The 26,264-nt window shown below is 37.5% G+C and overlaps 1 pseudogene; it reads left to right on the plus strand.

Annotated features, from left to right (window-relative positions):
• Positions 1–22,975: 22,975 nt before the first annotated feature.
• On the plus strand, positions 22,976–23,891 carry LOC114084364 (olfactory receptor 2G3-like; annotated as a pseudogene).
• The last annotated feature ends 2,373 nt before the right edge of the window (positions 23,892–26,264 follow it).

Consider the following 26,264-nt stretch of genomic DNA (forward strand, 5'->3'; position numbering starts at 1 on the left):
CAGTTCTCCTGTCTATTTCATCCCTTTCTACCCATTTCTTGCATGGAATCACTAATCAGTTTCTGGTTTCTCCTTCTCATGTTTCTTTTGCCCAAATAAGACACTACACATATTTTATTACTGTTTTTCTTATGAAAAGGGCAGACTACTGTAGATACTTGTTTGTAGTTTGATTATTTCACTTGGTAGAACCTGGATATTACTCAAAGTTAGTTCCTATAAAAACAAATTGTTAAAGCATTAACTTAAATTATCCAATAATAGAGGGAATTTGTGATTCCTGACATAATCACTAAAAGAAGAGTAAAATAATGTATTTACAATGAGCAAATAGGAAAGAAAAATGTCATATTAAAATAATACCTCATTAATTACAAAGACATAAATTCAGAAGAATGAAAGATTAACAAAATATTGGATGAATTAAAAACAAAAATAATAATAACTATAAACCCAAATATAACAATAATTAAATAAATGTTAAATGTTATTAATTATCTGAAGAAATAAAAAAAGATTTTCAGAGTATATTTAAAAATACTAAGGTAAATACTACATATGAGAATGTGAACAATAAGAAAAAGACATACCCTGTGAATATAATACAAAAGAAAACCATCATATTGATACCAGACAAAATACATATTAAGGAGAAAACTTACTAGGATTAAGGAGGGAAATTCATAATGTTGAAATAGTTATCTAATTGGGATTTTAAAATAATCCTAATTATATACACTCTATAACACAACTTCAAAATATGAAGTAAAGTAAGACAAATAAAAGAGAAATAGATGAAATCATAACTGTATTGGAAGAATAATTGACAGAAAACTTGTACAACCATAAACAAATAAAGAAATAGCAAGTTGGAATAGCACAATTAACAAAAATTACCTAATAATTATAGAGGTCATATTGACACCAACAAATACATAAAAATGTTTCTTTCAATCATACACAAATTTTACAAAAAGTTGACCATATATTGAATAATAAATCAAGAAAGAATGCTTTCAAAATCTAGAAGCATAGAGCATTTTATCTGACAAAAGTGAAATAAGGGGCAGGGAATTTGGCTCAAGTGGTAGTGCGCTCGCCTAGCATATGTGAGGCACTGGGTTTAATACTCAGCACCACATAAAAATAAATAAGTGAAATAAAGTCATGCTATCTATCTACAACTAAAAAATAAATACGTAAAAAAAGTTAAATCAGGATAGAAATGCATAACATATAGTACATTAATTAAGTGTTCTTAATACATAAAAACTTCAAACATAGAGAAATGCGGATAGATTAACAAGATCAGCCGCATACGCAGCAACTTTACATTAACAATTTATCACTCTCTTGCTAATTGTGATTTATCTACTTTCTGTAACATTTTTTGCTGTATTTTTAAAGAAGTAAACCCCATGTATAATATTATTTAAATCATAAACAATTTAAAACAAAAATTAACAATATTTTCTCAATATTCTTTATCAGTTCAACTTGAGATTTTCCTAAGTGTCTTAAAATGAACTTTTATCTTTGGTTTGTTCAGATCAAGATCCAAACAAGGTCTATGCCTCATATTTGTTGGTATGTTTCATGAATACTTTTTAATATATAACACAAATCAGCAAACATTCTCTGTAAAGGGCCAAATATTTAATATGCTAGGTATTGTGGTCACAACAATCTCTATAGCAATGAATAAACTAATTATAGCATAAAATAGCCATAGAAAGTAATTCAGAGTGACTTAAGTTTCAACAAAATTTTATTTATACAAATAAGCAAGAGGTCAAATTTTGCCTTCTGGTTTAGTTTGCATACCAACCCCTAGATTACAGTTCTATAAACTGAAGTTTTACATGTAGAAATTAATAATATATGATGATTTTATTACTTGGTACAGGAAATAACCCTAAGAGTTATAAAATTAATAAATCCCTGTTGGCAAACCCTTTTTTTATCTATATCCCCTTACTTTTAAACCCTGACCTCCTGTTATTTTATATTCTGCTGGTTCACTCATTATTGAACCCAAATAAACCTTAACATCTGTTTGTATGGGAATTTTGCTTTAAGACAGAACACATCTTGACTGGATTTTTATGCAAAGACAAGACATGGTCTATCTAGAAAAGAGGTTAAAACATTCTTTTCTTCATATTTTAAAGCTCATAGTCACATTAAGTATTACTTAGGTGTTATTTAAGGTTATTTTAAAATATGAATAAGGAGAAGGAAAATAGCGGCCAGAGAGGCAGCATCCTGTGTTGCTCTGTGACCCAGGTCTCACCTAGTCAAAATACAGCATCACAAGAGAGGGTGAGAAGACCCCTATACAGAGGATTTTCTCAGAATTCACCAGCACTGCAACACCTGCACAGGAAGCACAGGAATCAGAGCCTCAGCATTTGAGTAGGACTCCAGACTCCAGACCGAAAGCCCGCAGTTCTAGCCCAAGCACAGCTCTCAAGCAGCTTAGCAGAATCACATATCAGCAACTCTGCAGAACTCTAGACTGCTCTGCTCCCAAGTAGGTCATGGCTGCTACTTACCCACAGCACAAGGCCATCGCCCAGCTCCCCCCACCTCACCAGATACCCGGGAGTTGGAATCAGACCCACTTCATCTTGTATAACCTTTCTCACGGTATTTGGTGAGTGCAGCTCTCAGATTAGATCTCCATCTGGCCAGGTACCTGGTTCCCAACTCCCCTCTCTCCCCAGTGGTGATAACTTGGCACAGTGACCACCCAACACAAAAACAGCTCTCAATTGTTCAGGTGTGCATTGCGACCAGGGCACTGCCCACCTGATGTGAGCCTGGGGGTGAGAGGTCCACAGTTGGGAACTGCTAAGTCAGAGAGGGAATGGCTCTAAAGTTTGGAGAATAACAGAGAGACCAGGATCTGGGAAATCTCCAGACAAAAGAGGGAGATGATATTGGGCTCTCAAGTCAGAGAAGCGGCCCCAAAAAGAGACCCGTGAGGTACAATTTTCCTGCTGTGACTGGTGGGCAGCACTCCCCACTCCCATATGCTCTACACCAAGTCCAGTATTCTCACCCTGGTTACCTACACCACCCTGAAGGCAGAGATATCAGCTTAAAACAGACAATCCCACCTACTGGATGACAAGCAGGAAAGAAATGGATCTCTAAAACTAGAAACAACCCTGATATTTTCTTTTGAGTTTTTTTTTTTTTTTCTTTCTCTTCTACCTTTGTATCCTCTGGCCCTCACATCCCAAACATATATGAAACTAAGAACTCTGCATGAAATAGGACTTTGAGGACTGAGTCATCTGAATAGTATAATAGAGAGAAGTTGTGTATGTCCTGTTTTTCTCTTCTTCTCTCTTTTTCTTCTATCCGTTTACCCTCTCTTTCTTTCTCTTTTTTCTTTTTTTTATTTTTCTTTCCCCCTCCAAATTTTACTACTTTTAAATCCTGTAATTTTCTAAATACATATGTGTGTTTGATTTATGTACTCTACTGTCTTCCCATGCAGTGCCTACCCTAAATTACTTCTTGTCTATTCCCGTGCTTCTAACCCTCTTCATTAGATTTCTCTTTCATGTTTCCTAAGATATATTAACTCTATACATTCACATCTTCCCCTTAGTATATCATCCTATGCCCTATCCCCAGTTCATTGTCCACTACCAGAAACTGTAAAACTTTTTATGAAATTACTGGTTATATTTTAGATAATAATTGAATCCAATATTTCTGGACATTGAGACTAAACTGTAAATGTATTAATAACAACAAATTGTTCATTGTTGATATATTCTTGAACATCAGATCTGTTAACATTGTCCTTCCCCACAAAGGAGGGATCTTGGAACCTTATAAGAGCACTACAAATCCATAGGGTAAAAACAATAAAATACCAACCCACAGAGCTAGAAAGGAAGACACATGAGCAACATAAAAAGACAAGGGAAGAAAGTACCAGAAAAATCAAGACAACACATCATTAGAATCATTGGCAGCTACAGCAGAAAAAAAAAAAAAAAAATGACAAGGAAAGATTTCAGGATATACTTGGTTAAAATGTCCTGTGAATTCAAAGAAGACATAGTATAGCAAATTCAAACAGTTGAAAGATTACTTTGACAAGGAGCTACATAAACAAATCCAAAAATCAAAAGATCACCTCAACAGGGAGATAGAGGTTATAAAAAATGAATAACAATAATAATAATAATAATAATAATAATAATAATAATAATAATAATAATAAACAGAAATCATTGAAATAAAAGAAATGATAAACCAAATTAAAAACTCAAATGAAAACATCACAAACAGAGTATACCACTTGGAAGACAGGACATCAGACAATAAAGACAAAATATATAATCTTGAAAAGAACATAGACTACACAGTGAAAATGGTTAGAAACCATGAGCAGAACATTCAAGAAATATGGGATGGCATAAAAAGACCAAATTTAAGAGTTATTGGGATAGAGGAAGACATAAAAGACCAAAGGAATGAGCAATTTATTCAATTAAATACTATCAGAAAACTTTACAAACATGAAGAATGAATTGGAAATTCAAATCCATGAAGCCTACAAGATGCTGAATGTATAAAATCACAACAGATCCACACCAAGGGACATTATCATAAAAATGACCAACATACAGAATAAGGAAAGAATTTTAAAAGCCACCCGAGAAAGGAATCAGATTACATATAGGGGGAAACCAATTAGGATAATGGCAGATTTTTCATCACAGATCATAAAAGATGGAAGATCCTGGAGCAACATATATCAAGCTCTGAGAGAAAATGGATGTCAACCAAGAATCTTGTTACCAGCAACATTAACCTTTATATTTGAAGATGAAATAAAAAATTACCATGATAAACAAAAGTTAAAAGTATTTATAGCTAAAAAACTGGCACTACAAAACATCCTTGGCAAAATATTCCATGAAGAGGAAACAAAAAAACAACAATGTAAAGCAACAGATGGAGGTAATATCCTAAAGGAAAAACTAAGGAAAGAAGAAAACCAAGTCAAGTTAAATAACAAAAATAAACAATTGTGGCTAGGAATACAAACCATATCTCAATAATAACTCTGAATGTTAATGGCTTAAACTCACCAATCAAAAGACATAGGTTAGCAGATTGGATTAAAGAAGAAAAGACCAAACAATAGGCTGCCTACAGGAGACTCATCTGATAGGAAAAGACATACACAGACTAAAGATGAAAGGTTGGGAAAAATCATACCACTCACAGGGACTGAGGAAGCAAGCAGGGGTTTCCATCCTCATATCAAATAAAGTAGACTTCAAGCCAAAGTTAATCAAAAGGGATCAATATGGAAATTACATACTGCTAAATGGAACCATACACCAACAAGACATGATAATCATAAATATATATGCTCCAAACAATGGTACAGCTATGTTCATCAAACAAACTCTTCTCATGTGCAAAAGTCAAGTTGATCACAACACAATGTGATGTAACAAAACTCTCTCACCACTGGGTAGATCTTTGAAACAAAAGTTGAATAAAGAAAATATAAAACTCAATAATACAATCAATAACTTAAACTTAACTGACATATATAGAATGTTTCAACCTGCATCAAGTGGATATAGTTTGTTGTCAGCAGAACATGGATACTTCTCTAAAATAGACCATATAATATGGCACAAAACAACTCATAGCGAATACAAAATACTTGAGATACTACCATGAATTTTATCAGATCATAATGGAATGAAGTAGGAAATCATTGACAAAAAATAAAAATTACTCCATCACCTGGAGAGTAAACAACATGCTAGTGAATGAACAATGGGTTACAGAAGATATCAAGGAGGAGATTAAAAAATTCATAGAAATAAATGATAACATAGATAGAACATATCGAAATCTCTGGGACACTATGAAAGCAGGACTAAGAGGAAAATTCATTGTATGGAGTTCATTCCTTAAAAGAAGAAAACTTCAACAAATTAATGACTCACACTACATCAAAAAGCCCTAGAAAAAGAAGAACAAATCAACAGCAAAAGTAGAAGGCAAGAAATAATAAAATTAGAGCTGAAGTCAATTTAATCAAAAACAAAAGAAACAGTTGAAAAAATTGACAAAACAAAAAGCTGGTTCTTTAAAAAAATAAATAAAATTGACACTCCTTAGCTACGATAACAAAGAGTAGGAGAGAGAAAACACAAATTACCAGCAAATGTGATGAAAAAGGTAATATCACAACAGACACTACAGAAATACAGAGGATAATTAGAAATTATTTTGAAATCTTATACTACAATAAAATAGTAGCAATGAAGCCATTGACAAATTTCTTAAGTCATATGATTTGCCCAGTTTGAATCAGGAAGATATGCACAATTTAAACAGACCAAAATCAAGTGATGAAATAGGAGACACCATCAGATGTTTATGAACCAAGAAAAGCTCAGGACCAGATTGGTACACAGTCGAGTTCTACAAGACCTTTAAAGAAGAACTAACACCAATACTCTTCAATTTATTTCAGGAATAGAAAAAGAGGCATCACTTACAAACTCATTCTATGAAGCCAATATCACCTTGATCCCCAAACCAGGCAAAGACATATAAAGAAATAAATTCTCAGACCAATATCTCTCATGAACATAGATGCAAAAATTCTTAATAAAATTCTGGAAAATCAAATACAAAACCATATCAAAATGATTGTGCCCCATGATCAAGTGGGATTCATCTCAGGGATGCAAGGTTGGTTCAACATATGGGAATCAATAAATGTAACTCATCACATTAATAGACTTAAAAATAAGAATCATATTATCATCTCAATAGATGCATAAAAGCATTTGACAAAACACAGAACCCCCTTATGTTCAAAACACTAGAAAAACTAAGGGATAACAGGAAAATATTTCAACATCGTAAAGGCTATATACACTAAGCCTCAGGCCAACATCATTCTAAATTTTGAAAACATTAAAGCATTCCCACTAAAAAACAGAACAAGACAGGGATGCCCTCTTTCACCACTTCTATTCAACTTAGTTCTGGAAACACTGGCCAGAGCAATCAAACAGATGAAAGGAATCAAAGGAATATGTATAGAAAAAGAAGAACTTAAGTTATCACTATTTGCTGATGATGTGATTCTATAACTAGATGGCTCAAACAAATCCACCAGAAAACTTCTAGAGCTAGTAAATGAATTCAGCAAAGTAGCAGGATATAAAATCAACACCTATAAATCAAAGGCATTTCTGTATATCAGTGAAAAATATTCTGAAAAGAAAATGAAGAAAACTACATCAATCACAATAACCTCAAAAAAATATACTTGGGAATCACCGTAATGAAAGAAGTGATAGATCTGTACAATAAAAACTACAGAACCCTAAAGAGAAAAATCAAAGAAGACCTGAGAAGATGGGAATATCTACCTTGTTCTTGGATAGACAGAATTAATATTATCAAAATGACCATATTTCCAAAAGCAATATACAGATTTAATGCAATTCTGATCAAAATTCCAATGACATTCCTCATAGAAATAAAAAAGTGATCATGAAATTCATCTGGAAAAATAAGAGACCCAGAATAGCTAAAGAAATCCTTAGCAGGAAGAGTGAAGTCTGGCATTGCTACACTAGACTGTAAACTAGACTACAGAGCAATAGTAACAAAAACATCATGATACTGGCACCAAAACAGACTGGTAGACAAATGGTACATAAGAGAGGACACAGAGACTAACCCACAAAATTACAACTATATTATATTACACAAAGATGCAAAAAAAAAAAAAAAAAAAAAAAAAAAAAAAAACATGCATTAGAGAAAAGATAGCCTCTTCAACAAATGGTGCTTGGAAAACTGGGAATCTATCTGCAACAAAATAAAATTAAACCCTTATCTCTCACCATGCACAAAACTCAACTCATAGTGGATCAGGTCCTAGGAATTAAAACAGAGACTCTCCATCTAAGAGAAGACAAGGTAGGCCCTAATCTTCATTATGTGGGATTATTCCCCAACATCCTTAATAAGAATCCTATAGTGCAAGAATTAAAACCAAGAATCAATAAATGAGATGGACTTAAATGAAAAAGTTTCTCCTCAGCCAAAGAAACAATATTTGAGGTGCATTGGGAGCTTACATCTTGGGAGAAAATCTTTACCCCTCACACATCAGATAGAGCACTAAACTCTAGTGTATATAACGAACTCAAAAATCTAAGCAACAACAACAAAAAAAGAAATAAACCAATCAATAAATGGGCCAAGGACCTGAACAGACACTTATCAGAAGAAGGTATAGAATCAATCAACAAATATATGAAAAAATGTTCATCATCTCTAGCAGTTAAAGAAATGCACATCCAAACTACTCTAAGATACCATCTGCCTCTAGTCAGAATGGCAGCTATTATGAAGACAAACAACAATAATGTTGGCAAGGATATAGGGGAAATGGCACACTCATACACTGCTGGTGGGACTGCAAATTGGTGAAGCCAATATGGAAAGCAGTAGGAAAGATTCCTTGGAAAACTGGGAATGGAGTCTCCATTTGACCCAGGTATCCCTCTCCTCAGTATATACCCAAATGTCATAAAAACAGCATACTTCAGGGACACAGGCACATCAATATTTATAGCAGCACAATTCACAATAGCTAAATTGTGGAACCAAACTAGATGCCCTTCAATAGATGAGTGGATAAAAAAAGTGTGGCATATATGGAATGTTACTCAGCAATAAAAGAGAATAAAATCATGGCATTTGTAGGTAAATGGATGGTGTTGGAGAATATAATGTCAATTGAAGTTAGCCAAATCCAAAAACAAAATGGTGAATGTTTTCTCTGATATAAGGTGACTGACTCATAGTGGGGTAGGGAGGGGGTGCGTGGGAGAAATAGACTAACTCTATAGATAGGCAGAGGGGTGAGAGGGAAAGGGAGGGGCAGGGGGTTAGCAATAATAGTGAAAAGTGATGAATATCATTATCCAAAGTACATGTATGAAGACACGGATTGGTGTGAACATAATTTTATACAAACAGAGATATGAATAATTGTGGTCTTTATGTGTAACAATGATTGTAATGCATTCTGTTGTCATTTATTTTTAAAATAATCAATAAAAATAAACAAACAAAAATATGTAAAAAGTGGCCATGATTAAGCGTCCCAAGGTTTAATCCCCAGTACTCCTAAAAAAATTAAATCATAAAATGGCAATAGTAACAAAAATAACATGAAATTTGTATGCATAGATTTAATCATTGGGTCTATCCCTGAAAATATATAATGAAAAATTCATAAGATTTGTAATAAAAATACAAATATCTGAAATAACAACATGTCATACAACTAGTATTTCAAATTAGTGAGGAAATATATTATTTAGTGGATCAAGTAATGATCCTCCAAAATAATGACAGCATTAGATATCTGACTTTCCACTTTAACAAATATATATTAAAAAATAAAACAGATAAAAATTTTACTTTAAACTAAGAGTATCAACGAATAGGGATAAAATTAAGACAAATAATACTTGCATGCTAGATATCAAATCAGAAACTCTGTGTCTGATACAAGAAAAACTTGGCTCCGATCTACATATTGTGGGGTCAGGCTCCAAATTCCTTAATAGGACACCCATAGCACAAGAGTTAATAACAAGAATCAACAAATGGGACTTACTTAAACTGAAAAGTTTTTTCTCAGCAAGAGAAACAATAAGAGAGGTAAATAGGGAGCCTACATCATGGGAACAAATTTTTACTCCTCACACTTCAGATAGAGCCCTAATATCCAGAGTATACAAAGAACTCAAAAAATTAGACAATAAGATAACAAATAACCCAATCAACAAATGGGCCAAAGACCTGAACAGACACTTCTCAGAGGAGGACATACAATCAATCAACAAGTACATGAAAAAATGCTCACCATCTCTAGCATTCAGAGAAATGCAAATCAAAACCACCCTAAGATACCATCTCACTCCAGTAAGATTGGCAGCCATTATGAAGTCAAACAACAACAAGTGCTGGCGAGGATGTGGGGAAAAGTGTACTCTTGCACATTGCTGGTGGGACTGCAAACTGGTGCGGCCAATTTGGAAAGCAGTATGGAGATTCCTGGGAAAGCTGGGAATGGAACCACCGTTTGACCCTGCTATTGCCCTTCTCGGACTATTCCCTGAAGACCTTAAAAGAGCGTACTACAGGGATACTGCCACATCGATGTTCATAGCAGCACAATTCACAATTGCTAGACTGTGGAACCAACCCAGATGCCCTTCAATAGATGAATGGATTAAAAAAATGTGGCATTTATACACCATGGAGTATTACGCAGCACTAAAAAATGACAAAATCATGGAACTTGCAGGGAAATGGATGGCACTAGAGCAGATTATGCTTAATGAAGCTAGCCAATCCCTAAAAGACAAATACCAAATGTCTTCTTTGATATAATGAGAGCAACTAAGAACAGAGCAGGGAGCAAGAGCAGGAAGAAAAGATTAACATTAAACAGAGACATGAGGTGGGAGGGTAAGGGAGAGAAAAGGGAAATTGCATGGTAATAGAGGGAGACTCTCATTGTTATACAAAATTACATATAAGAGGTTGTGAGGGGAATGGGAAAATAATCAAGGAGAGAAGTGAATTACAGTAGATCGGGTAGAGAGAGAAGATGGGAGGGGAGGGGAGGGGGGATAGTAGAGGATAGGAAAGGTAGCAGAATACAACAGTTACTAATAGGGCATTATGTAAAAATGTGGATGTGTAACTGATGTGATTCTGCAATCTGTATTTGGGGTAAAATTGGGAGTTCATAAACAACTTGAATCTAATGTATGAAATATGATATGTCAAGAGCTTTGTAATGTTTTAAACAACCAATAAAAAAAATCGTAAATGGGAAAATACAAATTTTAAATATGTCAGATATCCCCCAATTGTTATATAGAGTCAATGGATGTTCCAGAATGAGTTTTTTTCTGAAAATTGTTTATTCATTTCTAGAAGCCTTTATTGGAAATGTGAAGGTCAAAAAAAAAAAAAAAAAAAACACCACAAATGGACATTTTGATATTGGAAAAGCATTATCTTGAGTCTTAATTCAGACCACCCACAACAACAACTCTGAGCTTTTTTAAATCAAAAAAGCTATACATTTATATTGGGGCTTTCCAGATAAATTTTCTACAATGATGGAAATGTTTTATATATGGTCAGTCCAATGATGTAGACACCAGCTACATGTGCTTATTGAACAGGCAAAGTGTAGACAGTGGTACTGAAGGTCAGAAATTTTAACTTAATTTAATTTAATTTCATACTAAGTAATTCATATTTAAATTACCACAAAGACTGCTGCTTTCAGTCTGGATGCACTAGAAACCCAGATTTACCCTCCCACATGAAAAAGATCCAAAAAGGACACAAGTGTAATGGGTGTTTTCCTACACACTGAATATTAAGCAACAACAAAGAGTGATCCCTGAAACATAGAAAATAAACAAGGTGAGCCCTATTATTGCCTCAGCAAAGTGCCCTGAGTGAGTTTCCAGGATGCACTGCAGGGAAAGGGGACCTCAGGCAGAGCCCAGAGGACTCCCTGACTTGAGGAGATGGAATTCAGACTCCAGGGAAACCAAGGCTAATGGAATTTACAGAAAAGGATACCAACATGGGGGCAGGATGGGGGAAAAACTGTAAATGAAGAACTCTGAAAAAAAAATATGCACATAGAGTTGGTATTTGAAAAGTTTTCTTGAGGCAGATAACACATGTTCCCTTATTAAATATACAATAAAATATGCATATACTTAATTATAAGAAATATTTTATGGGAATAATTTATAATGTACAGGGAAATTATATGCAAATCTAGTGACTATAAATGTGGGATTTATTTAAATAATTTGGTATACCCTTATAATGGAATGTTATTGAGGTAATGATCTTATGGTTAATATTTTCTGATGCTGAAAAACTATTTATACTTGTTAGTGAAAGTAACTGGCCTACAAATGAGATACGGCTCATTTACCCAATTATGTAATTAACTTCCAATAGCAATGACACAGACTTCATCCACAGCACCCATAGCAGCACCCATAGCAATGAACTAAAGAACAGGTATGGGTAAGAGGTCTGAATATGGGTAAGAGAATTTTCCCATGATGTTGTCTCTCAGGAAAAACAACAAAAAAATGTTCTGTCAAGAAATGCCTTCCTTTATGTGTCTCTCTTGAGAGAGCAAAGTTCCAAATGCTAATCAACTCCATGATAATTAAAAATTTAAAAATATAGATCCCGATGGTGTTTAGAGAATCCGTATCCTGTGTATTTTTCGCTTATTCTAATCTATGTTTCTCCAGAGAAAATTACTTAAGCCATATTTACTTTCACCTGGGTGTAGGGCAGTGATATTCACTTCAGGAGAAAATCCCTATTTTTCTAAAGTCATATCACCAGCAATATTCTCTGCATGCCAATAAGTGTGAAAGGGAAAGAGAGAGATGATCTACAGGATGTAAGTAATCCTCTAAGTGTCTTGCATCACCTTGTCTTTCCCACTCTTAGCTGTCTCCAATCACACTAGTCAGCACCAACCCAGTTAGCTACTTTCCTGATTGAGTCACTGTGTCTCTCCCTCTGCATATTCATTAAAAATAAATGTGTTCATATGTGGTGAGCCGCTTCTGCCGTTTCTGCAGACTATGGTCGCCATTACGAGATGGCGCTGGCTCCGCTGTAGTATGTGACAAACAACTCCTTATCTGAGAGAGTTGGCACATGATTCTTCACCACCCTGTACACCACCCTGTGAGAAAGCTCCACACGGCAGCTTTGCATTGGGGCTTGGGATGCTTTATTAAGGATGGGAGGGGCATCCGGGAAGAGAGAGAAGAGAAGAAGAAGAAAGAATAAGAAATATCAGGGACCTGAATAAACTGCTGAAAGAAGATTCCCGAGTGTTGCGTCTTCCTTGCGGGCAAGGGGTCGCGACAAGTGGTGCCGAAACCCGGGAACCAGAACTTTCAGTAGTCAGGGGTGGTGCACCGGTTAGTCCCAGGTAAGTGGGATCCGCGATCAAAGCGGGGTTAGTCCCAGGTAAGTGGGATCCGCGATCAAAGCGGGGTTAGTCCCTAGTAAGTGGGACCCACGACTAAAGCGGGGCAGTTCCTCTGTAATGAAAGAGGAAGCCTTGCATTTTATTGCAGCTGCACCGTGTACTTTCGCTTCTACTTTCGCTTTCGTTTTCTGTGTTTTTTTCGTTGTATCAGTGTGCTTTTGTTTTTTGTGCTTCTTTTGTTGTTGTGTCATGGGTGCCGCATCTTCAAGTCCGCTTCTTCTGGCCCTAGATGGCCTGTTACGTTCCAAGGGACTGGAAGTGAAACATAGTACTTTACAGAGATTTTTACAGAAGGTAGATATCGCTGCACCGTGGTTTGCATTTTCGGGCAGCCTTACTGTACCTAGTTGGGATAAATTAGGCAAAGATCTTGACTTTGCTTCTGAGCAGGGCATGTTAGAGGGTGGGGTGATACCCCTTTGGAAAAAGGTCCGTGGTTGCCTTACAGATGGCAGATGTCAGGAAGCACTTGCTAAAGGACAGGAGGTTTTAGAGCGATTACATGAGGAAAAGTTGGAGACGGCAGAAAGCGAAGTGACTCGGGAGGATGGGAGTGTGCGGAGCATGAAACGGGGGAGGAGACGGTTGTACCCAGATCTCAGTACGCTGCGTACACCCCCATGCGAAAGTGGGTCAGAGGAGGAGGAGGATGAGGAGGAAGAGCTCGGGAGGCTGTCTCGTCAGCTAGGGAGTTTAGCTATAGGAGAAGGGAACAAAAAGAAACAAGGGCTCAGTAAGAACGATCCCCCGGATCCACCGCCGTATGGTGGGGGCACTTCGGGGAGAGCTTTCCATGCCCAAACATGGAGGGCTGTTCACGCTGAGATGGGTCTTGCTTATCCAGTTTTTCAGGATGACAACAGGGGAAGAGTCCATGAACTCTTAGATTTTAAAATTGTAAAGACCCTGGCGGAGTCTGTACGCACTTATGGGGTGGATGCCGCCTTCACACTGACTCAGGTGGAGAATCTATCTAGATACTGTATGACTCCCTCTGATTGGGCTAGCCTTGTTCGGGCTTGCGTTTCCCCGGGTAAATATTTGGACTGGAGAGCATTCGTGCTAGAGGGCACAATAGAGCAGGCCGCCCAAAACCATGCGGCGGGACATCCCCATTGGGACAAGGATATGCTCTTGGGGCAGGGTAGATTTGCAAATCAACAGACAGGATTTCCTCTTGAGGCATATGATCAAATTAACAACATTTGCATTCGGGCATGGAAGTCGCTTCCAAATAGAGGAGAGGTGTCTGGTAATTTGACCAAGATTCTACAAGGCCCTACAGAACCCTTTTCAGATTTTGTAGCAAGGATGGTGGATGCCGCTGGAAAGATTTTTGGGGATCCTGATAGAGCCATGCCCCTTATCAAGCAATTGGTCTTTGAGCAGTGCACCAAGGAATGTAAAGCAGCAATCACTCCTTATAAAAATAAGGGCATAGAAGCATGGATGAAAGTGTGTAGAGAGATTGGAGGACCTTTAACTAATGCAGGTCTTGCAGCTGCTGTCCTTCGGATGGCAAAAGGGGGCAGTCCTGGTGCCGGAACATGCTTCCATTGTGGTCAACCTGGTCATTTCAGACGTGAATGTCCTAAAAAAGATAATTTTACTGGACCCCCTCGCGGTGGCCCTTCCAATGGCCTTCGTCAACCAGGGCTGTGTCCAAAATGTAAAAAGGGGAAGCATTGGGCAAAAGAGTGTAGATCAGTGAGGGACATCTATGGACAGCCTGTTTCAGCTGGGCCAAAAAACGGCCGAAGGGGCCTCCGACCCCAGGGCCCACAAATATATGGGGCAATGGAGAATGTCACACCCAAACCCGAGACATGGCCATCTCTACGCCATCCCATGAGACGCGGAGAGCCACTACAGGTGCCGCGGGATTGGACCTCTGTTCCACCTCCAGACTCGTATTAACACCTAAGATGGGAGTCCAATTGGTGGAAACTGAATTCAAAGGGCCTTTACCACCTGGCACCGTAGGTTTGCTAATTGGACGTGCATCCTCTATATTACAAGGTCTTCATGTCTTTCCTGGAGTCATTAGTCCTGATACTGTAGGATCAGTAAAGGTTATGGTGGAAGCTCCAAGGGGTATTGTGTCCATTTCCCCAGGAGACCGGATTGCCCAATTGCTGATTCTACCCAGTCTGCATACCCGCTTTCCTGCTGATTCCTTTTCAAGGACAAGTGATGAGATTGGAGTCACTGGAGGGAATTCTGTTTATTTGTCCTTAGATATGAATGACTGTCCTACTTTAAACTTAACCATAGAAGGCAAATCAATTTTGGGGTTGCTAGATACTGGAGCAGATCGTAGTATAATAGCACAAAAGGACTGGTCAAAGGGGTGGCCGGTGCAGCTCTCAGATCAATCACTAAGAGGTTTGGGATATGCCCAAGCCCCTCAAATCAGCTGTAGACATCTATCTTGGAAGGACCCAGAAGGACACAATGGCACCTTTCAGCCTTATGTACTTGATTTACCTATCTCTTTATGGGGTCATGATCTGATGAAAGACATGGGGTTCACTCTTAGTAATGACTATTCTCCGGTGTCTCAACAGATTATGCAAAATATGGGGTATAGGCCAGGTCTAGGACTAGGAAAACACCTACAGGGGTGTAGGCATCCTGTGCAAGGTCATCAAAAGCTTAACAGATTTGGTCTGGGTTTTTCCTAGGGGCCACTGGGGCTCAAATACCCATAACATGGCTCACCGAGGAGCCTGTTTGGGTGCCTCAGTGGCCTCTTCCCTCGGTTAAATTGGCAGCGGCCCATAATTTAATCAAAGAACAACTAAACTTGGGTCACATCCAACCTTCTACTTCTCCATGGAATACTCCCATATTTGTTATTAGGAAAAAATCAGGAAAGTGGCGCCTACTGCATGATTTACGAGCAGTTAATGCTCAAATGCAACTTATTGGGCCCATTCAAAGAGGGCTACCTCTGCTCTCCTCTATTCCTCAGGGCTGGCATATTATTGCTATTGACATTAAAGACTGTTTCTTTTCTATTCCTTTGCATCCTAAAGACTCACAACGTTTTGCTTTCACCCTTCCCTCGTGTAACCACGAGGAGCCAGATCTTAGGTTTGAGTGGGTAGTGTTGCTGCAGGGAATGGCTAATAGTCCCACGATGTGCCAGATGTATGTGGGAAAGGCACTCGCACCTCTCAGACATAAGTATTCCTCCATCAAGATTATTCATTATATGGATGATGTGTTATTGGCCGCTAAGTTAGAGCAGATAGTTAATGAGGCCTATAAAGACTTAGTAAAGCTGTTAGCTCAATATGGGCTACATATTGCACCTGAAAAAGTTCAAACGGGGAATTCTATTGAGTATTTGGGAGCAATAATTGGGTATGATAAACTGAAACCACAAAAAATCACCATAAGAACTCAAGATCTCCAAACTCTGAATGATTTTCAAAAACTGCTGGGAGATATTAATTGGATAAGGGGATATTTACATATTCCTAATAGTGTGCTCAAGCCTTTGTATGCTATCCTTAAGGGTGATCCAGATCTTGCTTCTCCTCGTAGCCTCACCAAAGGGGCTAGGGCGGCCCTTATAACAGTAGAAGAAGCTATACAACATGCTACTCTATGCAGGCTCCAAAGTGATAAATCTTTCCAGTTATGTGTGCTTGCCACTATGCGGCAGCCTACTGGAGTACTGTGGCAAGATGGGCCTTTACTATGGATCCACCCACATATATCTCCAGGAAAATCTTTAGAATACTATCCTGATGCTGTTGCAGCATTAGCACTTAAAGGGATTCACCAAAGCATTCAATTTTTCGGACAATCACCTTCTTCTCTTATTATACCCTATACTAAGGCTCAACTTAATGTTTTGTGTGCTACTCTAGACAACTGGGCTATTCTATTTTGCTCGTTTCAAGGGGATATTGATAATCATTACCCTTCCCATCCATTACTCCATTTTGTTAAAGAACATCCCATCATTTTCCCTAAGGTAACTTCACCCAATCCAATTCCGGGGGCTGTTAATATTTTCACTGATGGTTCCAAGTCTGGAATGGGAGCTTATGTAATTAATGATTCTCCCCCTGTTCAGCATCAATTTGCTCCTGGTAATCTACAATGGGTTGAACTGCAAATTGTTATTGAGGTTTTTAAACAGTGTTCTTTTCCTTTTAATCTTATCTCGGACTCCATTTATGTGGTACAAGCACTCAAAGTCCTGGAGGCCGTGGGAGCTATTAGTAATGCCCATAATGTATCTGCTTACTTTAATCAGCTTCAACAACTTATCTGTAGCCGCACTGCTCCTTTTTATCCAATGCACATACGGGCTCACACTTCTCTTCCTGGTCCGTTATCACAGGGTAATGCCTGTGCGGACTCAGCCACTAGAGGCCAGTTGATATGCTTGGCTTCCTCCTTAGAGGGGGCTAAATTATTTCACCAGAATTTCCATGTTAATGCTTTAACGCTGCGCAGGCGTTTTTCCATTTCAAGAGCGGATGCTCGTCAGATAGTATTACAATGTCTCCATTGTGTCACATTTCTTCATCCCCCTACTTATGGAGTGAACCCACGGGGATTAAAACCATTGGTTGTCTGGCAAATGGATGTGACGCACATACCTGACTTTGGTAACCTCAAGTATGTACATGTTTCTGTTGATACGTGCTCTGGAGTTATTCATGCCTCTGCTTTGTCGGGAGAGAAGGCACGTAACGTTATCACTCATTGCCTAGAAGCATGGGCAGCATGGGGTGCTCCTGCATCCCTTAAGACTGATAATGGACCTGCTTATACTGGCAGACAATTTACATCCTTTTGTTCTACCATGGGAGTGCAACTTACTCATGGTCTGCCTTACAATCCTCAAGGACAAGGCATTGTTGAGCGTGCTCATCGCACCTTAAAGGAAACTTTACAAAAACATAAAGGGGGGAATAGGAGCTGAACACACTCCTAAAGAACGCCTGTCCTTAGCTCTCTTTACCATTAATTTTTTAAATTTGGATATTCATGGTCGCTCTGTGGCTGATAGACATGTGTCCCCTCAGCCCTCTGTGATTGGTTATGTTAAGTGGAAGGATGTTCTTACAGGCCAATGGAACGGCCCCGACCCCGTGCTGACATGGGCACGAGGATCTGTATGTGTTTTTCCCCAGGATTGCACGGAGCCATTGTGGGTCCCTGAACGCCTGACAAGAAGAGTCTTGACATCAACCGACCAGCAACAAGAGATACCACAGCAACCCTGTGATGAGGATCTTCACTCTGCTACGTGCTCTGGTTCTGGTGCTGGTGCCGATGGCACAGACGACACCAATGCAGTGGTGGGCAGTGGCACGGGCTTGGCCAATGCCGATGCCGGTTCATGGTAGTTCTAGTGTCCTCCCCACTCTTTTCTCTACCTCATGTGAGATGTCTGCTCCCTGTGCCTCTCCTAGAGGGGACGTGGAGAGCATTTTTAATCAATCTCAGGTTAATCTCACAGGAGTTTTTTGTTTCAGCCTTGGAAACGCTAATTGCATTAGCCTTAAGACCAAAAATTTGACTAACTGGGAGGACCCATTGCGGTCCAATCAGGTCTCAGGGAGTATTATTAATGCCGTACTGAGCCAAGTAGTTTCGGGGAAGCAATCAGGTTCAGGGACCCCTGTAAATAGCTCTGCTTTAAACATAACTACCTTGGCTATGATCTCCAAGGTACTAATCCCAGTGCCTTCTTCTTCTAATAGTACTTACAATGCCACTCATTTCAAGGCCTCTCCTTACTGTACCCCTAATCTTGGTTTCCCCCCAACATTTACGCCTTGTCAGGATCATTCTTGGAAGAAACTTCAAGTTGCTAAGGGTTTCTCCTTTTCCCCCTCTCTTAAGAGGTATGTTTATAATTTTAACCATAGTGCCAACTCCTCTACAGGAGTAGGTTGGTCCTGGTTTCAATGGCTGATTTCCAATGAGAAGGGGGCTTCAGCTGATATTTCTGCATTGGCTCAATTATACTTTGTTTGTGGCTTCTCTGTCGCCTTAAAACTCGCCATGCACAAGAAAAGGCTATGATCATACAAGCTCTTGCAGCTTTAGAAAATGGCAACTCACCTCAAGTCTGGCTTGCGCATCTTAAACAGTAAACCTTTGTCATGGTCGTTGCACCCCAAGTTATTATAACATTGCACTGGGATCGACATGACTTTCCTTGTTATTCTCTTAGTGTTGGAAAGCCCTTGCACTCTGCCGGTCTTGCTGCCATTGCACGCAGATGGGTTTCCACACTAGTGCTTTACTATCGCTTTAAAGTCCGTGCCTTTCTTTCAGGGTGCTGTCAACTTGTTTGTCGTTATAAACAGCCACAGTTCAGCCTCAGCTATCCCCCTTCGTCCACCATCATCACGATACAGGATGCGAGGCAAGGCACTGCACTTGAGTGATCCTTGATGTGGACCTCAAGGAGAGCATGTCCTATTGCATGCGGGTTAGACGCGTCCATGCCCCGCCCCACGAAAAAAGGCGTCGGCTGATATGGCCTCGGATCTGGGGAAGGGCCCTCCTTAGGACTGAGCCATACTATGCAGCCACTTCTGCACAGTGGGATAGGACCTCTACTCTCGCCTGTATTGTTTTAATAAAACAGAAAGGGGGAACTGTGGTGAGCCGCTTCTGCCGTTTCTGCAGACTATGGTCGCCATTACGAGATGGCACTGGCTCCGCTGTAGTATGTGACAAACAACTCCTTATCTGAGAGAGTTGGCACATGATTTTCACCACCCTGTACACCACCCTGTGAGAAAGCTCCACGCGGCAGCTTTGCATTGGGGCTTGGGATGCTTTATTAAGGCTGGGAGGGGCATCCGGAAGAGAGAAGAGAAGAAGAAGAAAGAATAAGAAATATCAAGGGACCTGAATAAACTGCTGAGAGAAGATTCCCGAGTGTTGCGTCTTCCTTGCGGGCAAGGGGTCGCGACATTCATACAATAAGAACAATCAGAAAACATGTGGGGAGAATAAATTTCTTGATATTTTTGCCAAAAGAAAAAGGATTTTTCTGTAGACAATAATTTTCCAAATAGTACTTCAGTCTTTGTTCATATATAAGATTTGAAAAGATAGGTTTTTATAATTCTATTTTGGTTTCAACACACACACACACACACACACACACACACACACACACACATTTCTGACCACTCTCCTTTCTAGGTCCTGTTCAGTGACTCCCTTCAAGCCACAAATCAGACTTGAACTGTGGAGAATGCAAATTCCTACACATCCCATTTAAGAGGTATGAGCATGTTCTTGGGAGATTGGATAAAATAGTTATTCTTCAACCTAATCACCTAATCAGAATAAAAAGACAGAGTAATTGATGGGTACAAGTGGAAAGCTGTTTTTGAAAAATTACTTATAATCCCAATGTTTTAACAATTTTCAGTATTGTAATAGTAAAACGTAAGAGGCATAATTAGATTATTCCTACATATTTAAGATTCTTGTAGACTCATAAGCACATACAAAAAATGTTATTTCCCTATATAAAATTAAAATTAAATTGCTGTTTTGTGGCTACATGAACCAAACATCATGTATATTATGAATATATTCAATTTATATTTATCAATAGTACTTCAGTATAGCTTTAAAACCAGATTCACTGTAAATAATGTGGGATATGTATTGCACAAACAAAAATGTTCTTAATATTATATAATCAGGTTGTAAATTCAATTGGTTTTAACATCACTTTTGAATTCTTCTATTAATTTCAACAAATGTGTTAAATACTTGATTCTGCATTTAAAATCTTAAAAATGAAACAAACTAAAAATTTATCTCTGAAGTTGCTTCTAAATATCCTATCAAATTATGTGATTTTAAAATACTAGAAAGTTGCTAATGCCTGGATTTATCATTATGAATAAACTCATATTTAAGAGAACATTACATTCTAAAAGAGTTCAAATTTAAGATGTTTCTAAAGTTTTTAAAAATATGTACATTGTGTTATTTTCTTAAGGCAATAGGAATAACTTATGCTTCTATTAGAGCTAAGCATTTGTTTAAACTACTGAACTAGTTACTTTAGTAACTAAAACTAAAAACATACCAGTATGAGACAAATTATCATTTTATGTTAAGTAGCATTAGGAATATGCAGAATGGTGAGATTCTATATAGCATATCATTCAGGCTTTCTGAGTAGAATTCTTTATTAGCTATGCATATCTAAATACTTAGGTCCAAAAATTAAAGCATTAAGACATTCCAGACACAATTTTACTGTTTGAATATAAACACATCTGAATAAAACAAAAAAACAATTCCTTCATTATTCCTAAAAGTAAATGATTCAAGAAAATGCTACCATGAGAGCAGAAAATTTGGGAGCACAAAGGATAACATCATAAAAAATAGTAAATGAAGAGGCATGGAGGATTGCATTATGATTCAATCTCCTTTTATTTATTAAGCAGAGCAATGTAAAGTGAGTTGAACAAGATATGATTTGCTTTCTCATGATTTTTTTTAAATGCCAGCACCTTGTATTTAAAGGAATTGGTTATAGTTTCCCCTTATTTTTATCAAAAATATCTCATGGATATCTGTCTCAACAAATGAGTGCACATCTGAAATTTTGTACCTGTGTTTTTTCATATGTATATATGACCTATTTTTTTTTTATCACATTTAAGAGGTAAAAGATTTTTTGTAAGGACTCCTAAGTATGTTATTAGAGAAAAGGTAGCTTTATTTAGTTTCCTTCTATATTGACACCTGAGTCTAACCCCTTATCACTCAGATCAGATAATTAAATGTAAGAAACATCATCATCATTCACCTTGTCTATGAGACAAAAAAAAGACACAAAATACATTCCAGTTATTTTCCTGACCAAATTCTTCACTGTTATCCATTATTTTTCTGTATTGCAATTTCTATTACTATGAATAATGATTACTAACAATCAATTCAATGATAGCTTAAAATTAGTCTCAGCATGCACCTGTTACTCCCCTCCCACTAAAATAGCCACTGTTATGGTTTGGATATATAGAGTTTTCCAAAAGCTCCTGTGGTAATGCAGGAGCATTTAGAACTGAAAAGATTAGATTATTAGAAATGTAGCCTAATCTATTTTATGAATGAATCACTGAAAAATTCCACTGTACTGGGTGGTAACTGTAGGTATGTGGGGTATGGCTGGAGGTGGGTCACTGTTGATGTGACCTTGAGGATTATATCTGTCCTCCTGGCTTCTCTCTCTCTCTCTCTCTCTCTCTCTCTCTCTCTCTCTCTCTCTCTCTCTCTCTCTCTCTCTCCATCCCAGACACCATGAAGTAGCAAGTTTCCTCCACCATGCCCTTTTTCCATGATGTTACACCTCACTTCAAGCCTAGAACCATGGAGTTGGCTGACTGTGGACTGAATTTCTGAAACCATAAGCTCAAAATAAACTTTTCCTCCTCTAAGTTGTTATCAGGTTTGAGTGGTATGTTAGTCAGATTTTTGTCACTGCAACCATATGGAAGCTTTTCTTAAGTAGATTGTCAATAATAACTTTTGACAATTAGGGGAAATAGACAGTTCATGAAAAAAACAGGAGGTGTCAAATAGTTAATGTGACCAAAAGATGACACAAAAATGCCTTTGCATTAAAAGACCTTCCTAAATGTATTTTAATAATTATATCTTTTCTACTTTGTGTAATTTCACTGGTTAAAAACCTTACCTAAGATTTTACTTCAAATATTTTAGGTAAATAGTAATAATGATACTTCTTTGGATTGAACTTTTATTTTTTTCTTTTACCTTTGAAGTCTGATGGAAGAAAACAATGAAACCCACGAGGAAGGTTTTATTTTGCTTGGATTCTCAGACCAACCCCAGTTGGAAATCATCCTTTTCGTGGTAGTTTTACTATCCTATCTTCTGGCCCTTGTGGGTAACACAGCCATCATCATGGTCTCCAACCTGGATTCCAAACTCCACACACCTATGTACTTCTTCCTCACTAATCTCTCCTTTCTTATCATGCCCCAGCTGTTGTGGAATCTGAGGGGACCAGCCAAGACCATCACAACCACTGGATGTGTCCTACAACTCTATGTGTCCCTCTCCTTATGTTCCACTAAGTGTGTTCTCCTTACTATCATGGCATTTGACTGCTATGTGGCTGTCTGCAGACCATTCAACTACATGACTGTTATGCACCCATCATTCTGCAAGTCCCTGGCAGGAATAGCCTGGCTAAGTGGAGTGGGAAACACTCTCATCAAAAGCACCATCACCCTGTGGCTTCCTTGATGTTGGCACCATCACCTTCACCACTTCTTGTGTGAAGTGCCTGCCATGATCATGTTGGCATGTGTTGATATCCATGCAAACCAAGTCCAGTTTTTTTGTGGCTACATTAGTTCTCCTCCTCCTTCCCATGGCATTGATATCTGTTTCCTATGGATTCATCCTGCATGCTGTGATAAAAATTAAGTCATCTCAAGCTTGACGCAAGGTTCTATGGACCTGTGGCTCCCATCTACTAGTGGTGTCCCTTTATTTTGGGACCAGCTCAGTCATATACATCCAGCCACAGAAATCCTTTGGCCACAGCCAGGGCATGTTACTCACACTCTTTTATGCTGTTGTGACTCCCACTCTCAACCCCCTCATATACACCTTGAGGAACAAGGATGTGAAAGGAGCCCTGAGGAGACTACTGAGGCGAGAACAACATTTCTAATGGAAAAATCAAAGGGCAGCGACTTTCTGTGCTGGAAACTTATTAAAGAGTTACCATATTAAATAACTTCTCCCTAACATGCAGTTGATGTGTGACTGACTGCCTCTCTAGCTGCATTTTTGTACAGTGTGGACCACATTGTCTCAAAAAAGAACATTTAGATTCAACTTCTGTAGCACATGGAACCTTGTATGTGTTACAAATATTTTCACAAACTCCCTTATTAAAAGGATTTTATGTGAATACATTTCATATAAATGAAATGCTACACATATAGTAAGAATGGAAAATTTTGTAGATTTTCACTGCACATATATACATATATGCCTGTAAACATAATTAGAGTATTAAAATATTATTTATTAATTGAAAAGTTGAAAAGTATATATTAGCGTGAAGAAATTATTGTAGTATTTCCTTTGTAGAACAATTCTACAATAAATAATTACTAAATAATTTAATAAATGCTAAATATTCACATAACCTAGTTTCAGCTTGATCCAGGCTCTTGGCAAAATCTTGCATTCAATTCTATGTAACAGTCTCATACCTTCCCAGTGTCTTTGTGGCTTTTGACCATGTAGACTGTAGCCACACTTTCTTGGTTTCAAGGTTTTACTCACTTGCCGATCATGACCCTCTGCTCTTTACCTTAACTGTACATTTCTCAATCACTTCTGACATGTTCAGTGACAATTAAATAAACTTAATTCATGCAAAGTGTCAAAAAGTCATGTCAGTAAATAAGTACTGAGTAAATTTAACAATTATTTAAAATATTTTAAAAAATAGAATGGTACTCAGAATTCTTCATAGTCCTCCACACAACTTCTGTCATTCTCAACATGCACTTCATTGTGTGGTTTGTGTTTCTTTTACATTTTATATTAATTGATAGTTAGATTTTTTATTTGTTAATTTATTTATTCATTTGAATTTTATTTATTTGTTTATTTGATTTTTTCCTGGAAACACTAAAACCAATCAAAATCTATCTTCACACCTCTTTGTATCAGCCCCAATTTGCAATCAAGTACCAATTTTGACTTTGGAATCTTTCTCTAAACTATATTGTTGAAACTTTGAGTCAGAGTGCTTGGGTTCAAAGCCCAGTCCTATGGAACTAATCAATTAGAATAATGTTTAAATACATATCTATATTATGCCAATTCACAGTTTCCGCAACAGTACAAGAGTGTAACAATAGTTAGTAACAATAGTTAGTAACAATAGTTCCTAACTTACTTGACTACTGTGATAAGTAAATATGATTGGGATACAGTTAAGCTCAGAGCTATCTATTATGTATTAATAACAACCACTCAATAATTGTAGCTACTTCTGAACCACTTATACTATTCCAAACTTCATAACTTGATTGACCTTACTGATTTAATGATTTCTCTATGTCTTCAAACACTTCCTACTATTAGTTCAACAACATTTAACTATGCCCAATTATTCCCTATCTTTTTGGTAACTCCTCCAACTTAGTGTAAAGTTGGAATGTAGATCCTGCATTATATTTAGACTTCCATTATCATCACGGCTATAGGAAAATCTTCTTCAATCTATTCCTAGTGGTGTCTTAACCCATTTCATCCATCACATTCATGATGCCACTGCTCTAGTTCAAATCTTCTATCCTTCTCCTTAAAAAGATTGAAAATATATAGCTGTGAGCAAAAATGGTTTTACAGGCATGTTTGATTTGGAGGGCAAAGTTTAATTTACTGACTGTGAATGCACCCAAATGTGTAATAGATTTTCTGCCTTATAGCCTTTCACACCTGGCCCATAGGCTCCATGTGGGTCACTTTCTAGCTTTTGAGGCACTTAAAAGTGTTGGTATGTGTGACCAAATTTTTTAAATGTCCAAATTGTTCTCTTCATGGCCTTTCTAAATGATAACTTTGATTATTCTAAAATAATTACATTCTATTTATGAGTAGGCTATTCCAATATTAAATGACACTTAAATGTTACAGAGTGAAATCTCATGTTCTCCATTGTCTTCACTGAATTTTTCTGTTTTCCTCACCATGTGTAATTCATATTTAAACAGAAGTTTCTGAATATTTTATTTTTATTAACCTTAGAATATTTACTATATCAGCTTCTCAAAGCCAAACTTAAGTCTTACCTATTTCACAGAAATGTCCTCATTCAATAATAACTTCTTTTTTCTGTATTGCCATATCACTTTTCATGTACTAGTAATTAATAAATTTATGAGAATAAAGGGCTTTTTTAGGAATTCAAGTACTCCATTATAGTTAAGAATATAAGAATCAGAAATCATATGAGATAGTCTTGGAATTGTGAAATGAACCAAATCACTTAAGGATTTGTAGAGTATGTGAAGAAAAATGA

This window comes from Marmota flaviventris, chromosome 6 (assembly GCF_047511675.1).
Source record: "Marmota flaviventris isolate mMarFla1 chromosome 6, mMarFla1.hap1, whole genome shotgun sequence".
Taxonomy (NCBI): Eukaryota; Metazoa; Chordata; class Mammalia; order Rodentia; family Sciuridae; genus Marmota; species Marmota flaviventris.